This window comes from Diadema setosum, chromosome 6 (genome assembly GCF_964275005.1).
Source record: "Diadema setosum chromosome 6, eeDiaSeto1, whole genome shotgun sequence".
In the NCBI taxonomy this organism is placed as follows: Eukaryota; Metazoa; Echinodermata; class Echinoidea; order Diadematoida; family Diadematidae; genus Diadema; species Diadema setosum.
In genome coordinates, this window is record NC_092690.1 from 35,474,057 (window position 1) to 35,495,594 (window position 21,538).

Genomic DNA, 21,538 nt, shown 5'->3' on the forward strand with positions numbered 1-21,538 from the left:
TACACGACACACCTTTTGTGTTGTTGTTTTATTACATGCAGGTATATATGTGTACGATATGTTTGTATATATATATATATATATATATATATATATATATATATATATATATAATATACGACCCTTCACCACAAAAACAAACAAAAAGTCGCCGGACATGAATTTTTAGTTAAGACCATATGTGACCCTGCACCTCAAAACAAACAAAATGTCGCCAGACATGAATTTTTAGTTAAGATCATATTCTGAAAGAACAGACTTTAAGCTTTAAAATGGTGTATAACTCAAATCAAATGGACTCACCTAACCTATCTAAATATTGGAAAGAAAGCAGAAACTGAGGAAAAGTGTGAACTGAGAAAAGAGGCTCTGAAGTACAGTGTCTATTTAAGCGCTTAATCTTTACCAAACCGTGCTGGGTATTCGATGAATGGGACAAAAAACAGGAAGTAAACCACCAGAGTAACAACAATGAACGGATTATGAGATTAAACTGAAATTAAATATGCCTCATTAACACATTCTGTCCACCGGAGTAACAACAATGAAGGGATTATCAGAATAAACTGAAATTGAGCATGCCTCATTAACACATTCTGTCCATAATTACTGCAAACTTCCAAAGCAGTAACACTATCTTTTCAAAAGTTATTAGAGTTGAAAGTGAATAGTGTGTACAAGATTTTTCAGAAATGAGAAAGGGACTCTAAAGACATACCTAATCACACTATTCTACCAAAAAGTGTTCGAGATAAACTGCTAAAAATTACAATTTCCCACCCTTTTTATGACCCCAAAATTTAGCATAATGTAAGAGATTTGTCCTTTGAGAAAATATGAAAACGTCAAGACCGGCTAGGTTGACCCATTTCACCTACTTTCAGTCCTCACGCAAAATCAGTGTGTGCGACTTTTTGTTCGTTTTGTAATGCATGGTCATATATATATATATATATATATACATATATATGTAATATATATATATATATATATATATACATATATATGTAAATATATATATATATATACATATTGTCGGTCGCATTACGAACCGGCGAATGTTCGAATTTGGGTCAATTTTTCAAAATTCACTTTTTTCCATTTTTTGAATGTCCATACCAAACTCTATCTATCCCCAAAATATCAAATCGCAAAATTCACGAAAACATGTATTTTTGGTAGTGACGAATTTTCAAAATGTCCAAATGCTGCAATTTGTGACATTACGAACCGGCAAATGTTCGTATTCGCCGGTTCGTAAAATCCCTGTTCAGACGGAACACACGTGAGGTATGTGGGGCGAATCGAGGAGCTTGCGAGGCCGCGAGCGAGGGCTCGTCATCACCATCAGTCCCATGCACTCGGAATTGTGCTGGTATGTAACTACTAGGTGCATTTTGTTGCTCATTTGTTATTTAATCTGCTGTTTAAAAACAAAAGTAATGATAATCTGGGCAGGTTTATGTGTAATCATAAAATATTACATCAGAGAAGTAGAATTGCTCGACATTATCATGTAAAAGTAGCTTTCCTGTGTATTTCATTTCCTTGTAGATCTTACGCAGTCGTACACCTAGCCACCATTTTTGTCGAAGGGGGTCCTTGATTATTCTTGGTCAGAGATAAAGCAATCCTCCCATACAACCCGGATGCATTGTTTTTTAAACTAAAGCATAGTAGAATCTATAAACTGAAAAAAAAAAATATCGTGTAGCAATTGCAAATACCCAGGTAGAACTGAAAATAGGCCCAAAGTAATAAATGATTATCATTGTTTTCAAAGATTCATGTTGTTGCATTAAAAAAAAATAGTATTTAGGCCCTAAGTAAGAAGGAAATTGCATGATGAGACTGTTTAGCGTCAGTGTTAAGTCAGTTATAGTTACATATAGCTTCCTTAAGCATGCAAGAATAGCTGCTCTGGCCTAGTAGTCTAACTAAAATCCTGCATAAACAGTAAATTTATAGGCTAGTTCGAGGTTGTATTCACCGGTATGTTACTTATTTTGATTACCGGGACAGATATCAATGAACTTTCAGAAAAATTAAACGAAGTTGATTACCGGTACCGGTACTCACAGTTTTTTTTAACACTCATGTACCGGTACAAGTATAAGCCTATATCCAGGGATTTATATCCTATTTGTGCCCTGATAATACTGACATGATTTTCCTTATTTATATCTTGGGGATAATTCTAGGAGCAGCAGGCCACTACAAGCAGGAGCCGAGTCCCCACAAACAAAGGCAGCACCGCTATCATTACAACTGTAGCAGCTAGCATCCCAGGAACATCAGCAGCACCTCTCGGCGCAGGAGCAGCATTAGCAGAGCCTGTAAAGTGCAACTGTAGCAGCTGCTGAACTTCTCCATACAATTGTAGTCGCGAAGCCTCTATGTACTACAATAGGCCTACCGACAGTACTATTGCAACAGAGCGTCTACGTATGCTACCGTAAAACTCTACATTTGTAGCAGCATGATCCTAACTTTCAACTGTAGCAGCTGAGCCTTTCAGACTGTAGCAGCAGAGCCTCTACGTACAACCGCAGAGAGTAGTGGTGATGAGGATGTTTTTCCTTCTGCCTATAATGGTAAGTTTGATTCGTAACAAGTGATTATGGTACCGGTACTTGTGGACCATAAAGTGTACCGGGAACCAGGTATTCACAAACATTTCTCAGTTTACGGTGAATGGAATAGGTCATTTATTACTTTCAGTGGAATAGATGATTGAACAATACCATGTCATTTGACAGAAATCACTGTTTTGATATCTGGAATGTAATGTAGTCACACCTTTTCTGTAATGTCGATCTTATCTAACTCTACTGTCAAGTATCTTATGCAGATATTAACCTGGTGAGGACAGGCTCATGTTGATATTACAAGCTCTTCCCTAGGCACCTGCTTGAGCATACTTGGGGGAAGTTTCTAATGGCCTTACTGTAATTATTTCATACATGTATATCAATGTTGACTGCTACTCAATGTATTAAAAGAGAAAAAAGCAAGCACTAATACTTCTGTGTATAAGATTGTTAGGTTTTTATGTGAAAGACATCACATTTCTAATCAAAGAATGTGTAGCAGTTATCATTATTTACCTTTGCCAACCCCAAGGTGTAAAAGCTCGACCAATAGCACCTGAATTACTATGCCCTTCAGAGATCAGCAGACTTTGACATTTTTTTTTTTTTTTGCATTTCAAATAGGTATGCTGGCTGTAGCTATTTTCATTTTGTCTCACAAAATGTCGTAGGTGATTGCCTGTAAAGAATTTCCTTATGTTACTTTGTTTTTTTCTTCTGAAATTGTGCTTTAGCTCTAAGAAATACTCTTCTTCACATTTTTCAAACCTGCAGGTACTTGTAATGTTTTATCACATAGTGTATGACACAACTGTCAAATTTCTCACTGAAATTGTCCATACAATTTTTTGTGTTTTTGAACCACCGTAGGCATAGATGTTCTTGTAAAGTGGAAGAGGGATGGTTCTATGAATCCTGTCAGCTCAAGTGACCTCTATCATGCTCAACGGACCAAACCGAAACAAGGTTCCTGCGTACATATGAGAAGTGAAAATGGCTGGTGGAAAGGGAGGATGCTTCAAGTCTTCAACATGCCCATGGATGGACGTAGGATGTCAGTTGACGAGGGCATTCCTCTTTCTGCCTGAGGTAATTTGAATACATAGTTACTGATTTGTTCTACATCAATAAGTTTATCAAGATATATTATGTCTTTTTTCATTTTAAAATGATGTAGAGATTTTTATGCATAGTATCATGTAGGTACAATGTACTTTCATTGCATTACCATTTCAATATAAATGTTCAATTCTGTGTAATGAATAAAACAAATGTCGTAATTGCAGTTTGTAATGACTGTAGGATGCTGAAGACTGTTAGCTTTCCACTTCCTTTCTTTAAAAGTCTGATATTGATTATTACTTACAATTTATTATGTCAACGTCTCTTCTCAGTCCCAAAACAAAATCAATTACTGATAATTTGCTTTATGTGCATGTAATACACTGTAGATTCTAGTGTCCATGATAGATGTTTGCAAGTATATCTAGTATAAATCTTGTTGATTCTACCCTCAGAATGGTCACATAATTTTTTTCATTGATGCATTGTTTACAACTTCCCCAGCAGTATCGTTACTTGCGACAGCAGTAGCAGAGCCTCAACGTCGATTTGTGACAGCTGAATCCCCAGAAACATCAGCAGCACCGCTTGAAGCAGCAGCAGCAGCAGCAGCAGCGGAGCCTGTACATACAGCCCTAGCAGCTGAGCCTCTAAGTACGACAACAGTGGTAGAGCCTCTACTTACAACTGTAGCAACTGAGCCTCTACTTACCACTGTAGCAGCAGAGTCTCTACTTGCAACTTTAGCATCTGCACTTCCAGGAACATTAGCAACACTGCTAGAAGCAGCAGCAGCAACAGAAGCAGAGCCTCTACAAACAACTGTGGTGTCCGCATTCTAAGAAACAACGCAGCAATGTTACCTTTGAAACTGAAGGTAATTCAACTGGAGTTGAGAAGTTCAGGGCATTGTACAACTGCTGTTTGTATTTCTTGCATTATCTGTCTGTGTGGTGCAAATTCCTAAAAAAGCAATTATGAGCCTAAACTTAATTTTCCAATAACAAATGTAAAATAATTTAAACATGTGATAAATACTTTGATTATCTTTTTTTTTTCTTTTATCCTTCACTCTTGTAAGAAAAAGTTTGTGGCAGGCAACCTGTAAAATTTAAAGAAAATAGTTTGTCTTCTGCAAAGAATAGTTTAAAAAAAAAACAGTAAATGAAGTAACAATTATTCAACCAGACTTGGCAGTTTCATCAAATCATGTATTTGTTTTCCTTGCATTAGGTGTACCTGATTTCAATTTGAAAGCAGACTAAGTTCTCCACTCTTATTTCAGATTACAAAGAATACTGAACCTTGCTGGATGATGGAAAACTGTTAAATCTCAAGAAAGCAATGTCCCTGTCAGACATTGAAGAACCGATTTTGATGGTAACCGGACACAGGAAAGCAATAGAAAACTGTTTGTGAAGTGTAATGGAAGTACAGCATATTCATATTATGCTGTATGTATTCTATACTGCCCTCTATCTAGTCTTGTTGGTATACATCTGGTTGTATTTACATTATTATATGTAGTGCACTAACTGTTGACCAACTTTCCTAAAATAAAGACCATTTAGGCAAACTATTGTACATGTTTCTTGTAAGGAAAGGAAAGGGAATTATTGGTGAATTTCTTGCTCATAGTGCCTTGTAAAAATATAGACTTGATGCATGATCAAGTTTGTAATACTTTCTGGTAATTATTTTATCTTCAGTGTTACATATTTGCTACATGCTTTCAATAATTTCAACACAGTTTCACACAAATCGACCAATTTTTATCACTTCGGGAGGACCTTATTCAAATATAAAAGAAACAATAGAAATAAAGTGTAGTGTTCCAGTATGTATTCCATTTATTGTCTCTTCATTGCAAATTTGGAAACTACTGCCATTGAGGCTTTTGAGGGAGTGAAAGATAGATGTCAGTGCAAAGCCAGAAGATTTTCATGTGGAAGAATATGTAGGTACTGACATCAGTTCTATTCCTGATAGATATTCAGTTGTCATGAAAAAATTCATGGAATCTAAAACAGAATTGTCCAAAAAAAGCTGAACAGTGGGGAAGCCTACAAAAAGTCAGAAATATTTGTAGATGGTAGAACATATTTTAACCATCAAAGATGTGATTTAACACGTAACCATATCAATCTTTTGGCTATGATTGCCTCAGTGAAAATGGCAGAATGTCTATCAGACAATATTATCATGCCTTGAAAATTCTGGTCCTAGAAAGAGAATGGCTAGCCAGACATGTTATTAACATGTTGTCATGTTGTCCCCCATCCTAAGGACAGCAAAAAGAGACAAATGACGTACACTACTCTCCTCCCAGCAGTCCAGTAGTTGGCAGACTGTTAAAGTTTGTAGACTCGTGTTTATAAACACATTGGGTATCACTTTCATTCATTCAACCCTGGGCAAAATTACCTTGTGAAGTGTGTCACGTGAGGAGAATGGTACACTTGATCATGTTATTGCACTATTTGTGACTAACACGCGTACTACTGTAATACATTAAAGTCAAGGAAATGCAGAACTTCTCACCAATTTACAGGTCAGATTACCTCGTGAAGTGTTGGGAGAATTTTGTATTTTGTACATGTTATTGCACCACTTTTATAGTGGTCAGAACACAATTCTGAAATGCAACAAATGCCTAACTTCTCATTCCAAGTGAGATTCCATAGTGAAGTATCATGGAGAATGTCACATTTATTTTGTATCAATTGTAATTTAATGTATTGTAATAATAGTGTGCAATGTAATTATTGTGAGCTGTCGAAAATGCAACAAAAAAAATCACTCTCTGAATTTACAGGTTATATCTGGAAGTTTGAGGAGAATGCTTTGTTTTGTAGTTACTGTATGTAATTATGAACACACAATTCTGCCCCCCCCCCACGGAAGAAAGCAGTAACTGCATAGCTGCTGAGCTGAGATAAATGCGATTTTGTGTTTTTTGCAGATTCTTTAAAAACACAGAAACATTCAAAAATAATTTTGTGGTATGATAATGCACCATACCTAGTTGTCTAACAATACCTAGGAAAAAATTATGTTTCCGTTATTTTTTAAATGTTATTTAGGAAAATGCAGTTACTGTGGTGGCTCACCCTTGATCCTGGGTAGTTTCCCCACGGAAAAAAGCAGTAACTGCAGACGGCCAGGAGTCTGCTGTTTTCCCCATGGAAAAAAGCAGTAACTGCACATGTCACATGACCATAGGAGGAGAATTGTTACCACCACCAGGTTCTACTTTCTGGTTAGTCTAGATCTATAAGATCTAGGACCTAACGCTAGACCTAGACTAGGTCTTGTCGATTGAATGGCATTCTGTGTAAAAATAAGGTAATTGAAGTTGAACTTTGAAGTGCCCGGCCTGGCCCCTAACACATGACCCTGGACTAGACAATAAAGTCAAGTCTCTTCGTCTTAGATCCTAGTCGAACTCTCACGTTACACATAAGCTAGACTACAGATCTATGCCCAATGTTAGTGCTAGACCTAGATCTATTACGTTAGATTAGGCCTACTGACATTTTGTCTAACACTAAACAGTTAACAATAGATTAAACTCTAGATCTACTCTGTAACGTTAGATCTGGTAGACCTAACTTTAGGGCCTACATCTAACGTTAGACTAACGTTAGTGTATTAATACTAGTGCTCATCTCCCTTCAATATATTTTCAGCTCACCTAGATTTTCTGGTTCTGGCCAAAGCCATGGCTACCATGACTTTTCCTCTGCAATTCATGATAGATTTACAGGCATGCCTGGACCGCAGAAACTGTGTGACAGCATGGTTAGCACTGGCATGATCACTCAGACTGTACCAGACCTGCAATACTGTGCAAGTGATGACTGTGATGTGATGCACTGTTTAGCTAGTTACTGTATGCTGCAGAATTCATGCGCATGCAGCTAGCTGCACGCGTATTCTGCACTCTGAGCGCGCTGAGTCTGCCAGGTTTGCTAGTCTCCAGAAAGAAGCTTTTTCTACGACTTATCATATGATTCCCTGCGGGCAGAGTCAAGTTACTGGTGAAACAATCTTTGTATATCTACTCCCCTAAATTATGGAAGAAACTGCTGTTTACATTTGTTAAAAAAAAAAAAAATAGTAGAATAAATAAATGGTATTAGGGAAAAAATATACAGGAAGGACTATACAGAGTCTGAATGATTAGACTAAATTGTTAGTTACTGCTTTCTTCCGTGGGCTTTGTTAGTTACTGCTTTCTTCCGTGGGGAAACTTGCAAAGTTAAATCAACTGGATGCAGTTACTGCTTTTTGCAAAAGTGAAAAATTGCATTTTTGGTCACTTTCATTTTTGTTTTTGCAAAACTGACCTATTAACATTGGAGAGCATTGGGTAAACTATTCATTTTTGCAAAAAAGTAAACATTCATAAAAATGTCAGTTACTGCTTTTTTCCATGGGGGGGCAGACATGTGGAATGGTGCATTTTGAATTAATAAAATGCAGAATTCTTCACAAACTTGGGGACTGGTGAATAGAAAAAAAAAGAACAAAAGAAAAAAAAAATGGGTGAGAGAGACACAGATACCTAGAATTGGGAGAACAAGGTGATTATGACTGCTTTGTAAGAGGGTATGTGTGTGTGTGTGTTTGTTCGAGTGTGTGTACTGGTATGTGCATGTATAGTGTGTGTTTGTGTATGTTTGTGTTTGCATGGGTGTAATTATATTCTCTCAATAATGAATTTACACTTTTTTATAGACAGTGACTACCAGGCACACTTTTAGTACTCATCCAGTAGTCAATAAAAACCCATTGCACAGTTTGATAACATTACTGGCATCAACAATTAATGTGTCAGAAAGTAGGTTGTGTGTGTGGGTTCGAGTGTGTTTACTGGTATATGTGCGTGTATGTGTGTTTGTGTATGTTTGTGTTTGTATGGGTGTAATTATATTCTCTCAATACTGATAATGACTTAACACTTGTAGTATTTATAGATAGTGACTACCAGGCACACTTTGATAGAACGGTACTCATCCAATCAAAAACCCATTGCACAGTTTGATAACATTACTCGCATCAACAATTAATGTGTAAATTAAAGTACAGGTAGGTTGTATAGTTTGAGAAAATAATTGTGGTGTTTCTTACACTTTCCTTAATATCCATGATTATGATACAACTAACATGAATGAACATGAATGAACATGAATGAATCACAATCCCACTACCTAGAGCGGCGAATGTATACATTACACTGTGCGCGTACCACCTAAGCGTGTGGAATGTGTGATGATAAGCGCCATTTTATGTTACATTTGCCGGTTCGTAATGCGCACTCGCTACGTCCACACGTATTGAGCATGGGCTTTACGAACCGGCAAATGTATACATTTGCCGGTTCGTAATGCCCTCTCTTTAGTACGCGATGTACGTAAAACGCTGAAATGGGGTGTTTTACGAACCGGCAAACGCACTTTCCATCACTACCACAGAGCCCCAGGTGCAGCTACAAAATAATATTTAGTATTAGACAAAGCAGAAAATTCCGCTTTCATCACTCTCTTAATATCATCATCAATGTGCGGTTATAAGACACGTTTTTATACGTTTAAAGAAGTCCCGATTCTTTAAACGCGATTATCTCGAAATCGTGTTTCCGCGCAAATTCGAACATTCGCCGGTTCGTAATGCGACCGACGATATATATGAAAATATATATATATATATGTATATATATGTATATATATATATATATATATATATATATATATATATAATGGTATTATTATCCGCGTGTTGGAATGAGAGCATGAAGACGATGAAGACTAACAAGTTGACATAATGCATTAGAATCCAACTTCATTTATTTGTAAACCAAATTTTCGACCCTTGCACGGTTCTTCCTTCATGAGTGCAAAATCCTTAAACTCAATTATGACGTAACAATGTATCATAAAATGCATAAGAAGTAAGACATAATGAAACTGATCGTTTACCAGCCGCGCAAAACACATAGCAACCCGAAGAGAGCATAACGATTAAAATATGCAGATAAAACATTCTAAAGGCATGTTTGAGTAATAGCCCGTAAACTTTATCAAATTGGGCCTAAATTGAGGCGTAGAGACAAAGAGATATACTACTTAAAGAAACTATATTTGTCTAGTCATGACAGGTCTCTGGTCAGCCCAGTCTGAAAACTCTTGCTACGAATTATAGCGCGCAGTTCAGCCAATTTTCTCTCATCCGCGGATTTATACCCGCCTCAGAAGAGGCAGATCTTAAGACCACTTAAGGAATGGTCGGTTTGGCTGAAATGCTCGGCTACTGGGAAACCGGTTCGTCGTTGCCTGATTGAACATCTGTGTTGGTTGCTAGCTTAAACTCTAAGCTAACAACCATGCGCGTTTCTTTGTTATTATTATTATTATTTTGTGCTGAGCTTCAAATACAAATATCACTGTTACCCTGAGGAAGATCCGTGCAAGGATCGAAAATTTGGTTTACAAATAAATGACGTTGGATTCTAATGCATTATGTCAACTTGTTTGTCTTCATCGTCTATATGATATATATATATATATATATATATATATATATATATATATATATATATATAGAACACGCCAGGATGATCTAAGAAACCAGATTCTTTAATGTCATCTCAAAGCCTGTTAAATTTACTTTCAGGAAATGTATAGTTTGGTTGACTTTTGACTTATATTTTGCATTTGACAAGGACTTACAGCGTAAAAATACGGTAAAAATAATAAAAAATACAGTTCAAGTTGTTTGTGCTTTTGTGCTTTTGTGCTTACTTTGAATACACATGTTTGAAAAAAAATTATGATTTAGTAATAGGTTTAAGAACGCTCTTTGATACGTTCGTATACGAGATGTCTCAATTTCAACCTTAAAAAGATAAAAGCTCCATCGGAAAGGAAGGGTGGAGATAACACTCGCCCACGCCTTCTCCCTGTTCGCCCCCCCCCCCCCCCGCCATGCAAAGGAGTAGACTGTGGCTATACCCAGATCGCTTTATTTCAATTCTAAAAAAACGCAAAAGCTCCGCGAGCGGGAGGGGGAATCCCCCTTCCCCTAAGCTCTACCTCACTATACTTTATACATAGAGCGTCACAGATGGTGCACATTCGGAATAAGAGCTATATTGCGTGATTTTAACACTTCGATGAAAAAGTATTGCACCAAAAATTTGCACCAGATCGCTGAATTTCAGATCTGAAAACGCAAAATCACCTTCGTGTGGGAGGGGATATGCCCCTATCTACACCCTCGTGTGCATACTTTTTCTGTTTGATTGCTGAACAGACAGCATTCATGATATTCAGTGTAAGAATAAATACAAGAAGACTAGTGTATTTGAATTATACCATTTTATAGGCAAATTGTTCAATAATAATCTACACTCGTTAACTCTTTATATGCCATGGTGGAAACCCCTTGTGTGCCACGTTATTCTGAGACACCAAGGTACGGTAGTCATGCTTTGAGATAGAATTCTGTTTTTTTTTTTTTTTTTTTCAATTTGTATAACTTCTACAAATTTCTGTTAAGATGGGCATAATAGTAGGCAAAGTAAAAGAGGAATGCCAAGCTTTGTTTCGACATAAGTTGTATGACGAATCTACTTTCATTTGTTTTTTTTTTTTTTTGAATGACCACTTGCTACATTACTGTTAAGGTATGACTTTTGCACATAAAACCGTGACAGAAACTCAGAATGTACGACCAAATCTAGTTAGGAACATCGCTTGATAGTCGATCACCACATAGAATGCCAGCCGTATATGAGAGGGACAAAAGCATGAGAAACGCTTTCATTGTGCCGCGGGATTAGCAGTAATTATCGGTTTATCGATCGGTCTTGGCGGCTTTGTTTGTTGAGCAGGCCGTCGACTGAGTCGGACGTGCGAACGTGGCACATAAAGAGTTAAAACTAGCAAAAAACATGCATCAAATTGCACCATTTGCAACATCAAAATGCAAAAAGTTCTCACCGTGGGAGGGGGACCCTCCCCCTCCCACACCCTCCCCTACCCCCTCGCTCGCTCCACTCGCTCGGGTTAAGTCGCGTTCATGATATTCAGTGAAAAGAATTAATACAAGAAGTGTATCTAAATTATACCATTTTATATAGGCAAATTGTTCAATAATAATCTACACTAAAATATACTGCTACCATAAGCAAGTGGGAATGTTTCACGTCGATAAAACGCGCAAAAACATGCATCAAATTGCACCATTTGCAAAATCAAAATGCAAAAAGTTCTTACCATGGGAGGGGAACACCCCTCCCACATCCTCCCAATCCCCCTCGCTCGCTCCGCTCACTCGGGTTCAGTCGCGTTCATGATATTCAGTGTAACTAGAAATGTCGCTTTGGCGACTGGTATGCCTCCGCCATAATGCATGATTTTCCCAATAGGTCTAGATAGTACATGTGGACACTGTGTGATTACATTTTCACAAAATTGGCAAAATATTGGAATGACAAGTTTGTCACAAATGTGTTGAATGTTCACCTTCCTTGACGTAGGTTTAATTGGATGAATAGGAGAGCATGTATCTAGGGATTTAAGGACTTTAACTTGACTTTGACCCATTCATACATTTAGGCATTGAGTAATTTTCAAGGTACAGGTGTGGAGAAAAAGTGCAATTTCTGAATTGAACAGTAAATTGTTACCATTTTCAGCTGGCCCTTGACCCTAAAATTCATAAGATAATTACTTTCAGGTAGAACATGCATAATATGTACTAAGTTTCAAGGTAACTTGAGCCACTTCCGAGATATGGAGGAAAAAGTTAGTTCAGCACTTTCACTTGATCTTTGACCTTTTGACCTTTGAGGCAAAAAGAGAAAAAAAAAAAAACTTTCCAGAGAATTTCTATTAGGTTACACACGCATACACCAAGTGTAAAAAAATAACCCTGCTGGCATTGCATAAATATGAGGGTAATAGTAAAATTTTGAAGTCTTGCACTTGACCTTTGACCCCATGAACCCTACATTCTCTAGATAATCACTTCCAGTCAGTACATGTATACATACTGTATACTATGTTCCATGAAGATACCTTGAACAATTTTCCAAGGTACGGAGAAAAAAAAAGAAGTTTTAATATTTTTACTTGACCTTTTGACCTTTGACCTCATGACCCAAACTTTCACCAGATAATCTTAATTGGGTAATACATGTATACACTAAGTTTCAAGAAAATCTCTTCAGGCATTCAATAGATATGGTGGAAATAGTGAAATTTTATGTATTTGACCCTGACCTTTTGACCTTTGACCTTTGACCTCATGACCCAAACTTTCACCAGAGAATCTTAATTGGGTAAAACATGTATACACTAAGTTTCAAGAAAATATCTTCAGGCATTCAATAGATATGGTGGAAATAGTGAAATTTTATGTATTTGACCTTGACCTTTTGACCTTTGACCTTGAGCATGTGCACCCAAAAGTTGATAGGCACAACTTCACCCCCTAATACACATACATGCCAAGTTTCATTAGGATACCTCAACAGGTTTCGATAGTTACCTTGTCCACAAAATTCATTACGGACGGACGGAAGGACGGACGGACGGACGGACGGACGGAAGGAAGGACAGACGGACGGACGGACGGACGGACGGACAACCCGAAAACATAATGCCTCCGGCACCACTTCGTGGCGGAGGCATAAAAAAATTAATACAAGAAGTGTATCTAAATTATACCATTTTATAGGCAAATTGTTCAATAATAATCTACACTAAAATATACTGCTACCTTAAACAAGTGGGACTGTTTCACGTGAATAAAACGCGCAAAAACGTGCACCAATTGCACCATTTCCAACATCAAAATGCAAAAAGTTCTTACCGTGGGAGGGGGGACACCCCCCTCCCACACCCTCCCCATCCCCCTCGCTCGCTCCGCTCGCTCGGGTTCAGTCGCGTTCGTAATATTCAGTGAAAAATAATTAATACAAGAAGTGTATCTAAATTATACCATTTTATATAGGCACATTTTTCAATAATAATAAACACTAAACAGTCCAAGCAACCACCCTGTGAGGGATAACGCCGAAATACCCTATAGAGGATAAAACGGGAGGACCGAGCGAGCTCGCCGAACTTGGCTCAGTGCCAAGCGAATCGCCTTCACGTGTAAAGTCTATGGGAACCGACAAAACCGCTTCGACATGCGTGTGTTTAAACTCAAACGGTGTATTTTGCTCCCCGCGGCTTGCGCTCGTTTTCCCTCTGAGTGAAGACTATTAGTCTTTCCTTTAATAGACCCTCTTGCAGGATAATCCGCGGGGAGCAAAATTCACACGCTCTCTGTCATAGCACAACATGTTCGAAAATTTTGTCCACTTAGCCTCATTCAATCCGGCCTGAATTTGTCAGGCTATCGCTACTGAAACAGAGAAAAACGCGCACACACCGCGTGCCTCCGTGCAGTTCGCCCACGTGGAATAGTGATCGTATTGCTCTCTGGCTCGCCTTGCTTGCTTGGTTGCCGCTTTCGTGGGCTAACGTTCGCTGCTGTACGGAGGAACCTCACTCATCTCACATTTGATACATGTAATCACAACTGTAAATTTTAGAAATACATTATGTAGGATGAAATCGATGCTTACATCTTTATAGTACGATCTTCAGGGGACATTAAAAGATGGTATCAACGCAGTTTATCAGAAAAATCAAATGTGCATTGATCACGTCCCTGCGTCAATCTTGGGAAAGTGCTGTGACATTGAAAAGGCAGTCTCGCTCGGCAGAGTGTCTGCTGTGGAATATCACTGTGAAACACATACACATACCATCCAGGGTTCTTCGGTGGGGGTGGGGGAGTGATGTTGTTTTTGTGTTTTTATCTTAATTCCTTAGTCGGGTTTCCTCGATACCAGTCAGCTGCCACTAAGACCATTACAGCACAATCCACAGTATGTTTATCCCTGTGCACTAACTAGGCAGAATTATTCAATTCTCTTTCCACCTCCCTTATGGTATGGAATATACGCTGCTATGATTGCATCGATAACATTTTTTGAAGACTAAGATGGAGTTTTGTGTTATATCTGCTTGGGACTGTGATAGAATCATAACTGAAAAGAACAGCTGTAGTTCCAGTTGCGATGAGGAGATGTGTGATCAGTGTGTGTGATACATGTACCATAGTCTTTACAGTTCGGCAAGTGTACCGGCCACGGGCAGGTAGCAGAACGAAATCCATTCAGTTGCCAAAACTGGGTTTTGAAATTGCGTTTGATCGTCTATAGAAGATGTTCTTACTCTTTATTATAAATGTGTATATATTAATATGTTCACACTGCAGATGGCTGTTTTCTCAGTCATAGAGTAATATGGTTTGATACTGGATGTGACTATTAAATTCAGATTTAATAATTGATACATCATGAACATGATTTGAAAAGGGAAAATGGTTACACGTTCTTCTCAAGATACAAGTCACAACTGTATCTTGATACTCGAATTCAATACGTTCTGAATGATGCCAGTTTTCGTTTTGTTTTTGCTTTTGATGTTGTTGACACCCTTGTTTTTTTTTTCTGTGGGTGCTTGTGCTTGTGTGCGTACGTGAGTGTGGGGGGACTTTGTATTTTGTTTATTTTTCGTGTTATCATCCTGCAACGACTATGTGCATATGTGACCCTGCACCTCAAAACAAACAAAAAGTCGTCAGACATGAATTTTTAGTTAAGACAATATTCTGAAACAGCAGACTTTAAGCTTTAAAATGATGTATAACTCAAATTAAATGGACTCTCCTAACCTATCTAAATATTGGGAAGAAAGCAAAAACTCAGGAAAAGTGTGAACTGAGAAAAGAGGCTCTGAAGTACAGTGTCTATTCAAGCGCTTAATCTTTACCAAACGTGTTGGCTGTGCGATGAATGGGACAAAAAAAAAAACAAACAAACAAACAAACAGGAAGTAAACCACCAGAGTAACAACAATGAAGGGATTATGAGATTAAACTGAAATTAAGAATGCCTCATTAACACATTCTGTCCATAATTAATGACAACTTTCAAAGCAGTATCACTATCCTTTCAGAATATTAGAGTTGAAAGTGAAGAGTGTGGACAAGGTTTTTCAGGGATTCTAAAGACACACCTAATCACACTATTCTACAAAAAATGTTCGAGATAAACTGCTAAAAAACACACTTTCCTGCCCGTTTTATGATACCAAATTTTAGCATAATGTAAAAGAAGACCCGCTCTGTCAGAAAATATGAAAAAGTCAAGTTCGGCTAGGTTGACCCATTTCACTTATTTTCAGTCCTCACGCAAAATCAGTGTGTGCGACTTTATGTTCGTTTTGAGGTGCACGGTCACATATGTGCACTTGTGTAGTTTTCGATTTGTGCACATTGTTCAAAACCATCTTAACGCGGGTTACTACAATACTTGGTGGATGTGAAGACTGTGTGTGGTATCTCCCCGGCTGGTATGTGTCGCTGCGACTTGTCCGGCCTGCATGTGGGTGTACAAGACCACCCAGCTCACTGCGAGTGTGCAGCGCTCGCACGAGCCAGCAAAATCCGCAGAATTTCCAGTCATAAGTCAGAACGACCAGCAATGAGAATAGAGATAACGATCGCAACGCTTCGTTGAGCCGCTGAATGGCCCTGAGAGGGTATTTCAGGTTTATCCCTCACAGGGTACTTGCTTGGACTGCTAAAATACCTTAAACAAGTGGGAATGTTTCACGTCGATAAAACGCGCAAAAACGTGCACCAATTGCACCATTTCCAACATGAAAATGCAAAAAGTTCTCACCGTGGGAGGGGGACACCTACTCCCACACCCTCCCCACCCCCCTCGCTCGCTCCGCTCGCTCGGGTTCAGTCGCGTTCATGATATTCAGTGAAAAAAATAATCAATACAAGAAGTGTATCTAAATTATACCATTTTATATAGGCAAATTGTTCAATAATAATCTACACTAAAATATACTGCTACCTTAAACAAGTGGGACTGTTTCACGTCGATAAAACGCGCAAAAACATGCATCAAATTGCACCATTTGCAACATCAAAATGCAAAAAGTTCTTACCGTGGGAGGGGGACACCCCCTTCCACACCCTCCCCATCCCCCTCGCTCGCTCCGCTCGCTCGGGTTCAGTCGCGTTCATGATATTCAGTGAAAAAAATTAATACAAGAAGTGTATCTAAATTATACCATTTTATATAGGCAAATTGTTCAATAATAATCTACACTAAAATATATTGCTACCTTAAACAAGTGGGACTGTTTCACGTCGATAAAACGCGCAAAAACGTGCACCAACTGCACCATTTCCAACATCAAAATGCAAAAAGTTCTTACCGTGGGAGGGGGACACCCCCCTCCCACACCCTCCCCTACCCCCTCGCTCGCTCCGCTCGCTCGGGTTCAGTCGCGTTCATGGTATTCAGTGAACAGATTTAATACAAGAAGTGTATCTGAATTATTCCATTTTATAGGCAAATTGTTCAATAATAATCTACACTAAAATATACTGCTACCATAAACAAGTGGGACTGTTTCACGTCGATAAAACGCGCAAAAACATGCATCAAATTGCACCATTTGCAACATCAAAATGCAAACAATTCTTACCGTGGGAGGGGGACACCCCCCTCCCACACCCCCCCCCCCCCCCCTCGCTCGCTCCGCTCGTTCGGGCTCGGTCGCTTCGCTCCCTCGCAGACTAACCGTCCCCCTCCCCTTAGATGAAATCCTGGCTACGCCGTTGCTGATGAAACAATATATTTTTTTTTTATATCTACTTCCCTAAATTATGGAATAAACTGCTGTTTATATTGTTTTAAAGAATTGATAGATTTTTTTTTTAAGTATTAGAAAAAAAAAATATCCAGGAAGGACTACAGAGTCTGAATGATTAAACTGAATTAGTAGTTACTACTTTCTTCCGCAGGTTTTGTAGTTACTGCTTTCTTCCGTGGGGAAACTTGCAAAGTTCAATCAACTGGATGTAGTTACTGCTTTTTGTAAAAGTGAAAAATTGCATTTTTCGTCACTATCAATTCTTTTTTTCTTTTGGGAAAAACTTACCTGTTCACATAAAAAAGCATTGGGTAAATTATACATTTCTTTTTTGGGGCAAAAAAGTAAAAAAAAAAAAAATCATAGAAATGTCAGTTACTGTTTTTTTTTTCCCGTGGGGGAGGGGCAGACATGCAGAAAACCGGCCAATGCACTGGATATACATTTTAAACTAAGGGTAACTGAGTTCCGTATATTTGGGCCAGTATACCATACCTTATTTACTTTTTTGAAAGACTAAGACGGTAAAATGGTATATACAAATTTTCAGAGTTTCTAGTTCTATATGAGTCAACTTTGTTATTACAGATAAAATAATCTTTAAAAACACCAGGCAGTAAATCCTTAGAAAATCTGTACATGAAGCATGCTGCCTCCAATGTATACAAATCTAAAACATTTAAAACCTTCAGTTTCTCAAACAAAGGGTTTGTTGGAGATAAAAAAATGAGAGTTTGAGACACAACGAACTGCACGATTCTGTAAAACAATCAGTCTGTTCAAAAGACACTTAAAGCAGTTTCCCCATACAACAGTACGATAGATATGGCAAAACCAAGGTATTATAAATGTTTAACATAATTCGAAGTGGAAGCAAACTCTTCAATCTGTTTAAAATGTCCTCTGTTTTTGCTATTTTACCTGAAATATTGTCCACATAAAATGATACAGAAACGACATTCAGTTATAAAGTTATGTTCGATCATCTGGCATTATCCGAAAATCACAAACTGGCGCCTACATGACGTCAGAGACATCTTATTGTCATGAAAACGTTATTGTGGCTAAATATTGTCAGAAGATATGTTGACTGAAAATTTCATGTTATTCCGTTATGTCATTGTTCAGATTTTCACAACACAAAATGTGGCAGAAAGAAAGACGAATAATGAGATATGAAACTCGTCACACTGAAAACGAGTTAGGTGATACGCTTGGGCCATCATATCGGTCACGGGTGAACGACAATGAAAAATGATATTAAATAGCGACTTGAAGTAATATTGAGAAACATTCGTGAAGTCCTGTTCTTTAAACAGTCCCACATTATTCCGATCAAATTGTTTCTGTCATGCAACCAAGTGGAAATTCCATGCGTGTGTCGGCGTGTGCAAGTAAGTCGATTAGACAGGCCATGTAACTGAATATTTACCAATAGGTTTTTATGATGTAAAAACAAAAACAAAAACAAACCAGAAATCAAACATGGCGATAAAGTCTTTTAAAAGTCAACTTTCCTTTAACATTTGAATGCACAACCAAGAGGGCTATGTCTCATCTCGTCATTATATAATATGATCAGTATGACAAACTCTATAAGCCTGCGAAATTTTGCAGCAGTCGAAGCAATGCTTTCCTCGACACAAAACAGAGGGGTATTGTGTGTGTGTGTTTGTGTGTGTGTGTGTGTGTGTGTGTGTGCGTATGTGTGTGTGTGTGTGCGTATGTGTGTGTGCGTATGTGTGTGTTTACATGAGAATGCGATTTCTACATGATAAAAGGTGTAATTGCTCCACTGGGATTCGAACCCGCGCGTGTGCAACCTCACGTTTCTGGCGTCAGAGACGCGCCTTTAACCTCTCAGCCGTACTTCTCGACGAGTTAAAATGAGGAAAGTAAGCTTATATGTGACAGATAAATTAGGAATCGCTCATGATTTTTTAATCATGGCTACTACTAAAACACTGATCAATTCAGTGCTTATTTACGACGATGTAGGGCAATTTGTCAATCAGTTGCAATGAAAACATCTCGACGGAAGAATTTCATGAATTTGAATAACAAAGCAGTACCCGCTGCATGCTATAAGGATTAGAACCAACACTTGCTGTCGGGCGAAAGCTCGGTGGTCTAGTGGAGATGACGCCTGTCCGGTGATCAGGAGGTCGTAGGTTCGAATCCTGCTCGAGTATGTACGCCAATGATTTTTTATTATGGCTACTACTAAAACACTGATCAATTCAGTGTTATTTACGTCGATGTAGGGAAATTTGTCAATCAGTTGCAATGAAAACATCTCGACGGAAGAATTTCATGAATTTGAATAACAAAGCAGTACCCGCTGCATGCTATAAGGATTAGAACCAACACTTGCTGTCGAGCGAAAGCTCGGTGGTCTTGTGGAGATGACGCCTGTCCGGTGATCAGGAGGTCGTAGGTTCGAATCCTGCTCGAGTATGTACGCCCATGATTTTTTTATCATGGCTACTACTAAAACACTGATCAATTCAGTGCTTATTTACGTCGATGTAGGGAAATTTGTCAATCAGTTGCAATGAAAACATCTCGACGGAAGAACTTCATAAATTTGACCAAAAAAACCTGTCTACAACTCCGTTATTGGGTCAAACAATGACAACCTGAAATATCAAAGAGATGAGCGAGACTCTATACACCTGGCTTAGAGTTAATTATTTCAGTTCTCATTCCCACTCAAGGTGGTGTTATGTGTACATGCACACATTCCTACCTACAGTATGACAAAACCAAACGTAGCGAAAAGGGAAGAGAAAACGAGAGGTGGCAAAAGTTAAACTGCACAACTGGAATTTATAACCTTGCGTGTGACAAGTGAATCAAATGTATGAGATGTTATAGCAGTGTTTTTTTTTTTTTTTTTTTTTAAGGATAAACAGACATATAGAGGACAGACAACGTCAATTTAAAAACCATCAACTTAATGTCAAAGAAGATGCTAAACAAGATGCATTAAAACCGTAACTTAAATCGCTGCTCCACTACTCGGCCACGGAACATACACACACACACACACACACACACACACAAAGGTTTGGGGAAAGAAACAACTTTAAATACAACATTCTTGACAAAAAAAAAAGAAAAAGAAAAAGAAAATGTCCCCGTCAGGATAACAAAAGCTTTACTTACTTTTATAGACAAGGTAGTTCATGCTATAGATAATTTGAGCATACAATTGGACTTGTTCTTGATTTATTCTAAAGATTTCGATACGAAAAAAAAAAATATATATATATTTTCTAAACTGTGTCATTATGGAATTAGCGGGACACCTCTCAAATGGTTTAAGAGTTACTTAACCGATAGAGGCCAATTTGTCAACATTAACGACTATGATTCGCAGTTAAAACTTATTTCATGTGGAGTCCCACAGGGCTCCCTCTTGGGCCCACATTTATTTATCTTATACATAAACGACCTTCAAAAATCATCACCAATTTTATCAATAATTTGTTTTCCTGATGACACAAGTTTGTTTTGTTCTCATCGAGACCCTAATACATTAATTAATATGATGAATACTGAGCTTTGGTCTGTGTAATCCTGGATTTATGCGAACAAATTATCCCTGAATATTGAAAAAAAAAACTTATTATATGGTATTCAGTAATTCTGTGAATGTTGTTCCACATGAGATCAAAATAAATGATATATGTTTAACGCAGGTTAATAATGCAAAGTTGTTAGGGCTGTGGATTGACCGAGAATTATCCTGGAAAAATCATATTAATTTTGTAAGCAAAATTTTGTCCAGAAATATTGGAATTTTAAATTAGCTTAAATATGTGTTCCCTCTTTATATTTTGTAGAGTATCTTTTTTAATATCTCCACACTTTAACTATGGAATTTTGGCGTGGGGAAATGCAATTAATTTATTATTAGATTCCCTTCTTTGTATTCAAAAGCGTGCAATAAGAATTATAAACCACGCCAAATATTTTGCCCATTCCAACTATCTTTTTCATAAAAACAGAATTCTGAAAATCCCAGACCTATTTTATAATAATCTTGGAATTTTCATGTATAAACTAACAACTACTGAA

General features: G+C 37.9%; 1 long non-coding RNA gene across 1 annotated transcript; it reads left to right on the top strand.

The window, feature by feature from the left end:
* Positions 1 to 2,428: 2,428 nt before the first annotated feature.
* Positions 2,429 to 4,520, top strand: LOC140229495 (uncharacterized). The gene is made up of 3 exons (XR_011901310.1): positions 2,429 to 2,594; positions 3,462 to 3,680; positions 4,161 to 4,520. It is a non-coding gene; the product is annotated as an uncharacterized lncRNA (long non-coding RNA).
* The last annotated feature ends 17,018 nt before the right edge of the window (positions 4,521 to 21,538 follow it).